We start from the raw sequence: 8,491 nt of genomic DNA, 5'->3' as shown, positions 1-8,491 counted from the left end.
TTGATGTTTTAGTTGTGCATTTGACCTCATGAGATAAGGTAAGAAACTTGGTTTTAGTCACTTTTTATATGTGACGTTTAGCCTTATAATGGAAAGTTGAGTCTCTTTAGAATTAAAAGTGTAGAGTTTCTTGAAACTATGGAACTTTTATGATTTGGAAAGAATGATTGTAGGCTCACTCTTAAAAAGTTAAAGCATGTTTAGCTAAGTGGTCTTGTGTGTGCCTATGATTGTTTTACTTTTCCCAAATCATGCTTACTTTTAAGGCTATTGCTATGTTATAAATTAACATTTCTTAAATGACTTCCGATTTTTTGTGATATGTGTGGTGTAATTTACCATTTTGACTTCACTAGGAAGTATATTTGAGCATGCCATGATTTAAAGTTGAGAAATTCTCATGTTACAGTGAAGTGGTCCTTTGTGCATTTGATTGTGTATGAACTCATGAGACATGTAAGTATGTTGAGGAGAAGGACATTCCTCTATGGACACAACTAACCTTGGTATGGTTGAGTATGACCCTCATAGCACTAGGTTTAAATGATAAGAAATCTGTTGTCAACCTATTTAACTAAAGTCTATGTGCATTGAAGTATGATTGCTTTAATTGCTTTTGAGTATTGTTGGAATCTGCCTATGTGTGACCTTACATGATAAGATCAATGAAATGAAATTTAATGATCATGTTATGATTACGAGAAGGATGTTCCTATTATGAACATGGTAAGTGCTTAGGTGTTTGCTGCATTAAAGAGTGAGTGAATAAAAATTTTGCTTACTTGTGTGCATTGAGTGCTAAAATGAGTTTAAGTCGTATTCCTTGTATGTTTGGTGCCTTGAAATCTATGTGATGATGTTATTTATGCAATGAACTTCTTTATAATGCATTGAAATCCTTGTTCTGATTAAAGTGTTGTAAGTGTCATTCGAGGACGAATGTTCCCAAGTGTGGGATATTGTAAGACCCCCAAAATGATTTAGGTGTACAGAGAATAACATGTTAGTAATAAGGTTATAAGGTCCTACAATGTCTTATAATATGGTTTTGAGAAAGTGTGTAAACTTTGAGGTGATTTGGAAGTCAAACGTCAAGGGACAACCAAGACGCTCGACAACTATTCACATATGTGTCTCATGTGTCTATACGTGCTTATGATTTTATTAATAAGCTTGTGAAGTTTTAAAATGATTTCTTATTATGTTTATAGGTATTATATGGAGTTTCATGAAGTTTGGACCTCAAACGTCTACGACGTTCGAAAGTTAGCCCTTTAGACGTTCAAGTATGTCTTGATGGAGCCTAGCATATTTTAACGTGTTTAATGTTTGCATTTTGGGTTTAACTTTCATGAGAGGTCCTTGAATTTTCAATATTCGTTTTACATTTGAAACGATCGGGTATGACTTTAAGGGCCCCGTCAAAGGGCCCACAATAATGACCCAAGGGTAGTCAAGACACTGCCTTGGCAGTGTCAATCGACGAGCTCCAAGTGATGCCTCGTCAGTCCATCGACGCCCCATCAATTGGGAAGTAGGTTGAAACTTATCCGCAGCAGCTGAAGCCACCAAGAGGAATCCACAGTGACAAACGACGGAGAGGCAAGATGCACCGTCGTTCAGTCGATGCCCCATCGATGTTGTACGTCGATGGTGGCCTACAACTGCTCCCATGTGACTGCCTCATTAAAGGGGTGAATGTGAAATTCAAAGCAGGTCCTAAACTTACCCTACTTGATTTATTTAGATATTTTTGGTTATACTTTATGGATCAAACACGTGAACATCCCATAACCATTCCCTTCTACACAAAATAAACTTTCCCTCCAAAACCAATTCTCCCTAAAAACCTCCATAGAAGGTGAAGCTCAAGAAGAACTTCGATCTCGGATTTCAATGATATATTCATCAAGTTTTAGATGTTTTCAACTATACAAAGTTGTTGTAATACTTTATCTCTAAGTAACCTTTACATGGAGAGTTCTTCTAGATGTATTCAAAGAGATTTTATGATCAAACTTTCAATCTTTCAATCTAGCCATGGGTTCTTTCTCAAAAAGTTTTTAATGTCTTAGTCGTGATTATTTGGTAATAATGTTATGGTTTTGACGTGAAAAACAATCCAAATGCATGATGACCCATGTCCCTTACCAAAATTGATTTAGCCTTGAATAGGTATTGTGATCATGTCTTAATATTGATTGAATAGTGATTCTATTATGTTGAATTGGTTATATCTATTGTTGTTTACGTGAGCTTATGACGAATTGATGATGAAGGATCCATGTGGATGAAGATATGAAGATTTGAACATACCTAGTTTAGATTTCAATTAATTCATTGTGTCATTGCCCTATTAATGATTGAATGTCGAATTCGATTAGGTGAAGTTGATTATATCTATTGTTTAGGCTGGTGTTATGAGAAAATTGTTGGTATTAAACCTTGATGATCAAATCAAAAGAATCTTGTTAATGATTAATCTACAGGCTTTAGCTTAAAGGTTGATAATGTTATGAACATAATGTGATTTCAATTTAGGGTAGATGAACCACGATTTAGTCTTGATTATTATGTCTTTAGCTACTGCCCTAGGTTTGTTCTATTGGTATATTATTAATGTTAATCATGGTAATCAAAGTAAAGAATATGGCAAGTAATTTATGATTCTCTACTTTATAGTATACATTTGATGCCTTGTATTATGTTATAGTATGATATTGTAGCGACTTGTACATGGTTTCTTTTATGATTATGGTACTTTATATACATCCTTATAATCGAAATATTCTTGAAAGAATATAAATGGTCAATGATGACAAAAGGATAAGGAATTGGTAAGAATTGCTATACTTTTCTACTTCTCTACTTCTCCACAGTTTTGTTGACGAAGCCTTGTTTGACATTTTTTCCTATGGTCCACTTATGGTGGAGGTTTTTACTTTATTTCAAATGGATATGTGATGTGATCATGGCCTTGAAGGCAACTATATTATGAATGAGTGTTGGTGATGAATCATCCTATGTGAAGCCTATGCTAGTTTCCAATTCGATCTATAATCTAGGTTTCTTGATAATGTCGTGAACATTTAAATGGTTATGTTAAGATCATGTGTAGGTTAGTACATTAATTAAGTATTAAGTATTTATGACCCCTACCCATGTACGTCTACGGGAATGTGTCAATAGCTAAGGTTAGGAGTCCTACATGTAATGTGAAGATTGTCTTTCCTCCTATGCTAAATGTTGTTGTGTGGGCTATGCTAGAAAGTGTAATGTGGTAAAAGAGTATGGCTGCCTCAATGTGTTTTTGATATCCATTAAGTTGTTGAACGATGTACAGACACACTCTCACCATACATGCATGCTTACAAGTAGTATAGATCATGGTGTCTAAATGAAAGGTAGTTCTCATATTCACTAGTGTCTACTACTATGCATGTTAAGATGATTTCTATGAAAGTATGATATGTGTTTCCTTAACTAGGATTATTTCATATCCGGGGAGCACCCCCTAGAAGTAACATGGCATACTTGACCTCTCGGAGGTCTTGTACAAGCCTATAGTTATAATTCATCACATCGACATAGTAAATTTAGCAGAAAATTTATAACATTTCATAGCGCATCATATCCTAGAAACACCACTTCATATATATATATATATATATANCCACATTAGAATACACTAGGGACACGACCCTTAAAACATCAGACAAAACTATACAATATTTAAACATTTTACATTAAGACATTACTAGGGAATCCTTAGAACCCAAGGACCCCTTTCCTTGAGCTTCGGAATCACATATCAATCTACTTAATCATAGACATCCTTTAATTATCCATAACCTACACTTTGTCTAAAAATTAGAGAAGAATCGTATTAGTACAAGAATGCACTAAGTATGGAAATGATGCAAAAACATGCATTTAAAGGGGACATTTCCTTGAAATCATACTTCATGCCTTTTTGAGTAGATCTTCATAAAACCTTTAAACAATAGAATTTATATCATTCATATACATCATATAAACATATTCAAAGGCCAAACATTTCATAGGATCAGATGTAGTATTTATTACATTTTTGAGTCACATTACAGTGAGCTCTTGTTCCCTTAACAGTGTGCTAATTTCCCTTTTATTCATTAACTTCCCAAGTAACCCTCAAGTGATACTTGGTGCAATTCATCACCTTAAGGACACATGGAAACATATATATCATCTAAACAAGACAACACATACCATCATAGGAGTATAATACAACTTAGACATATTTGAATCAAAACTTTAACAGTGAACTCATAGTCATTATGAATATATACTTATTTTACTTCACATAGAACCTTATAAGACCTAACTCATGCACCCAATCTAAATCTACTAGTGCAATGTACATGTAAGGGACAATAACCTTACACATACTTAGTAAACCTATCATGAGACCACAAGTCTTTACATCCAAATCATACATCAACATAGTAAGAGAAGACCACTTCATTTATGTCAAGCAAGACCTTTATCATATAGTCAACAAGATAAATATCATGCATAAAGACTCATATCATACACATCTTCGTAACAAGTAGACAAATACTACAATGTCATGCATAAAGAACACATACATAGTGACTTGCATTAGAAAACCTTCCTAGAACTTCCTAAGGAGCTACCTGTCAACGGCTAATTGGTTTAATTACTTCCACTTATCCTAAGTAACCTACCTTAAGTCATTCTAGTTAGGGTCCTCGTCATTTACTTCCATTGTCCATTTTACTCTAGGGAAACTATAGTCTTAACCAACATATACACTGAGATGCTAAAAATTTAATCTGGTTTCATAAAACCCCACACCGAAAAAAGGGTGGTCTACCGTCCAAAGATGAACCAAACATAACATAGCTTTCTAGGTGGATCCACTAGCTAGTATCCTATGGTGGCAACATAGTTTTGGAACTTGGGGGTACATGTGAAAACCCTCTTTATGCCAAGATTATGTATTGTAGTTATTCACTTAAAGAAACATCACTCTAACACCCTTTTGGGTCATGAGGCTATCCACCCCATGAGGTTTATGGTGACCTACCACTCTACCATAGGAAGGGACACACACTCATATTCAAGTTCACTAGGTGAGAAGCTAAGTTCCCTGTATTGAAAACCTTTATTATATTTTTACTTTAAAAGACATAGGTTTAGGAGAGTCATCCCTTATATGCTTAACTCATAGGCCATAGATGAAAGTTAATCAACCTAAATCATGTAAAAATCCCTTCATATGAACATAGCATATTTAAAGCACCATCTAGTTTAGGGTAAACATGATCACACCATTCAAGGCCCCTCTCTTTACTAGGTCTTTCATACATGTGGCTGTATACATATATGTTAGCAAACCTTTCACATAACACATTAAGAAACACATGTTTATACTTACATATTTATACATATAGAAACCAAAACTAGAACTATCCGATCAAGGTATACATGTGTAGAGCATAGGCAAAGTCACATACCCTTTTCTATACTAGTACACCTATCAAGTCATCCTAGCTAAGGAAACACATATCATGCTTTCATAAACATCATCTTAGCATTCATAGTGAACACTAGTGAATATGAGAATTACCTTTCATTTAGAGACCATGACCTATACTACTTATAATATGCATGTAAAGTGAGGGTGTGTTTACATTGGTAAACATGATCACAAAATGCTTGTCAAAAACACATTGAGCCAGCCATCCTCTTAGGCCATAGTACTCTATCAAGCATTAACCACACAACACACAATAGCATAGGAGACAAGACAACTTCATAGTACACATAAGACTCCTAACTTGTGCTATTCATGAATTCACATAAGGGTATATAGGTAAGAGATTATTAACCATTTTTACCCATTAATGGAAGCACCTATACTTCACACTAACATGGATATACACATGCTCACGCAATATCCATAAAATCTATATCACAACTAGAATAGGAAAGTAGGCATAATCATCTCATAGTATCATCATAAGCACACATTCATATATTCATCAATTTGCCTTCAAGGCCATGGTCAACACATTTATAATGACAATAAAGTAAACATCGCCACCATAAGTGGAACATACCACATAATGACATACAAGGCTTCCTCAACATTACTATAAAGAAATTGAGAAGTAGAAGAGTAGGGGAATTCTTAAAAATTCTTTAGCCTTTGGTCATCATTGACCATTACTACTCTTTTATCAATAAATAATGCATTTGGCAGTATCTTAAGGTACAAAAATCATACATAATGTTAAGCATAAGATACTAAAAGGTCATGCTACAACTAGTACAACATATCATTAACATGCTAGAATGTAGAAGGACATAGACCATCAACCAACTTCACTTGAATGGATTATTAGTCATATTTAGTCAATACCAACAATCTAGGGCAGTAGCTTCAATTAATCATAGCTTAGACGAGATCCTACTATATGTGACAATAAATTGTAGATCACTGTAACATGCTTCATATTATAGATTCATGGAGGATAGTTTTACATATGTTAATCCTATTAAAAATATCAATCATTAATACAAATTAGATCCATTACATATAATTCATAATCATATTACATCATAGGCAGTAGCTAACTATAATTTTAATGTAATTGAATCTCACAATAAGCATGCTAGAATCATCAATCTATAGGCTAAAGCATGTAGGTCAATCTTACCAAGTTTATTTTGATTGAATCAGTAAGGGCTTATACCCACAATTTATTCATAATATCCACTTAAGGCAGTAGCTACAATGATCTTTACCCAATAGAAATCTCATAACAATCACTATGAATCCGAACTTTCAGTGAACATATAGAACATAGGCTAGTTTTGCTCAAATCTTCACACATGGATTCACATGGGTTATTCATCAATGATTGACCATAAATATACATAACAGACAGTAGATATAAGCATAATAACATATTTTAATCACAAATCGATATGCATAATATCAAGATCATAAAGCCATACATAGGCTAAAATCGAGTTTGTGAAACAGAATGGGTTCATCATGCAATAGGATTGAAAATCACGTCCAAATAAGAATATAATAATCAATACATTCATATAATTCTTTTAAAATCAATTTAAGAAAGAACCCATGGCTAGAATGAAGAAGAAGAACTTTGATCGTAAATTTTGTTTGAAAACATTGAGATTAACTCTCCATATGGAAGGATATCACCATACCTTTATCTAAATTGAAATCTCTAAGACTTTATGATTCATCCATGGAAATCCAAGATCCAAGATGTTGTTGAGCTTCACCAACAATGGAGGTTCTACATAGAATATTCTTGGAAGGAAAAGTCTAATTTGGTGAATTGTATTGGGAGTGGGGTTTATCACGTTATAACCCCTTATAAACTCCCAAAAGTATCTAAATAATCCTATTAGAATCAGGTTAGATGTGGGGTTAATTTACCATTCACCCCATAAATAAAACAGACGCAGGCACAAGTTTACAGCCCACCATCGATGGAGCAACCAACTGGCCGTAGGTCAGTCTACACGCCGTGCATTGGCTTCCGTGAGTTGATACTTGGCCAATGTTTGGGTTGAGACCTGACAAAGCTAAGTACCAACATAGGAAACCTCTCCAACCTGCCGTTGGTTTACCAACTGGCCGTCGTTTGGTCTGTCGATTGGCACTGCCAAGGGAGTATCTCGACCAGCCTTGGGTTCTTCTTGTGGGGCCTTTTGCGGGACCCTTTAGACATCTTACCCATAAGTTTCAAACGTAATCACAACCGTTAACAAGTTGTAGAACTTCAACATAACTTTCACCCAAAACAAACACCTGCAAATTGTCCAAACAGGCTAGGCCCCATCAAGACAGACATTGAGCGTCTTAAGGGTTATTCTTTCAAACGCCTTGGACGTTCTTGGTCGTTTGACTTCCAAACTTCTAGAAACTCCATATACCATATTTAAACATAATTATAAATCATTTTAATACTTAATAAAATCATGAAATACAGTCTATAAATACACATGGACACGTGAGGCACATAGGCGACTAGTCATCGAACGTTTTGGTCGTCCCTTGATGTTCTACTTCCAAATCATTTCAAACTTTACACACTTACTCTAAACAATATTATGAGTCATTTTATGACCTTATAAACCTAATAAAAACATGTTAGTATCTAGAAATCGTATCTCATTTTGGAGTCTTACAATATCCCCCACTGGGGAATATTCGTCCTCGAATGACACTTAGGACTCTTTATTAACAATAAGAGTTAAATGCATAATAGAGCAGTTCATAACATTTATAACAACATCAAATGATTTTAGCACTCAATGCACATAAACAAGAAAAACCATTTCTACTCACTCTTTAATGCATCAAACACAAAGGCTCTTATCATGTTCATAGGAGGAACATTCTTCTCCTAATCATAACATGGTCATTACACCATAATTCATTCAA

The sequence above is a fragment of the Solanum pennellii genome, chromosome 12 (genome assembly GCF_001406875.1).
Source record: "Solanum pennellii chromosome 12, SPENNV200".
Classification (NCBI taxonomy): Eukaryota; Viridiplantae; Streptophyta; class Magnoliopsida; order Solanales; family Solanaceae; genus Solanum; species Solanum pennellii.
The sequence above is the reverse complement of the archived record's forward strand: the minus strand, read 5'-3'. Positions refer to the sequence as shown.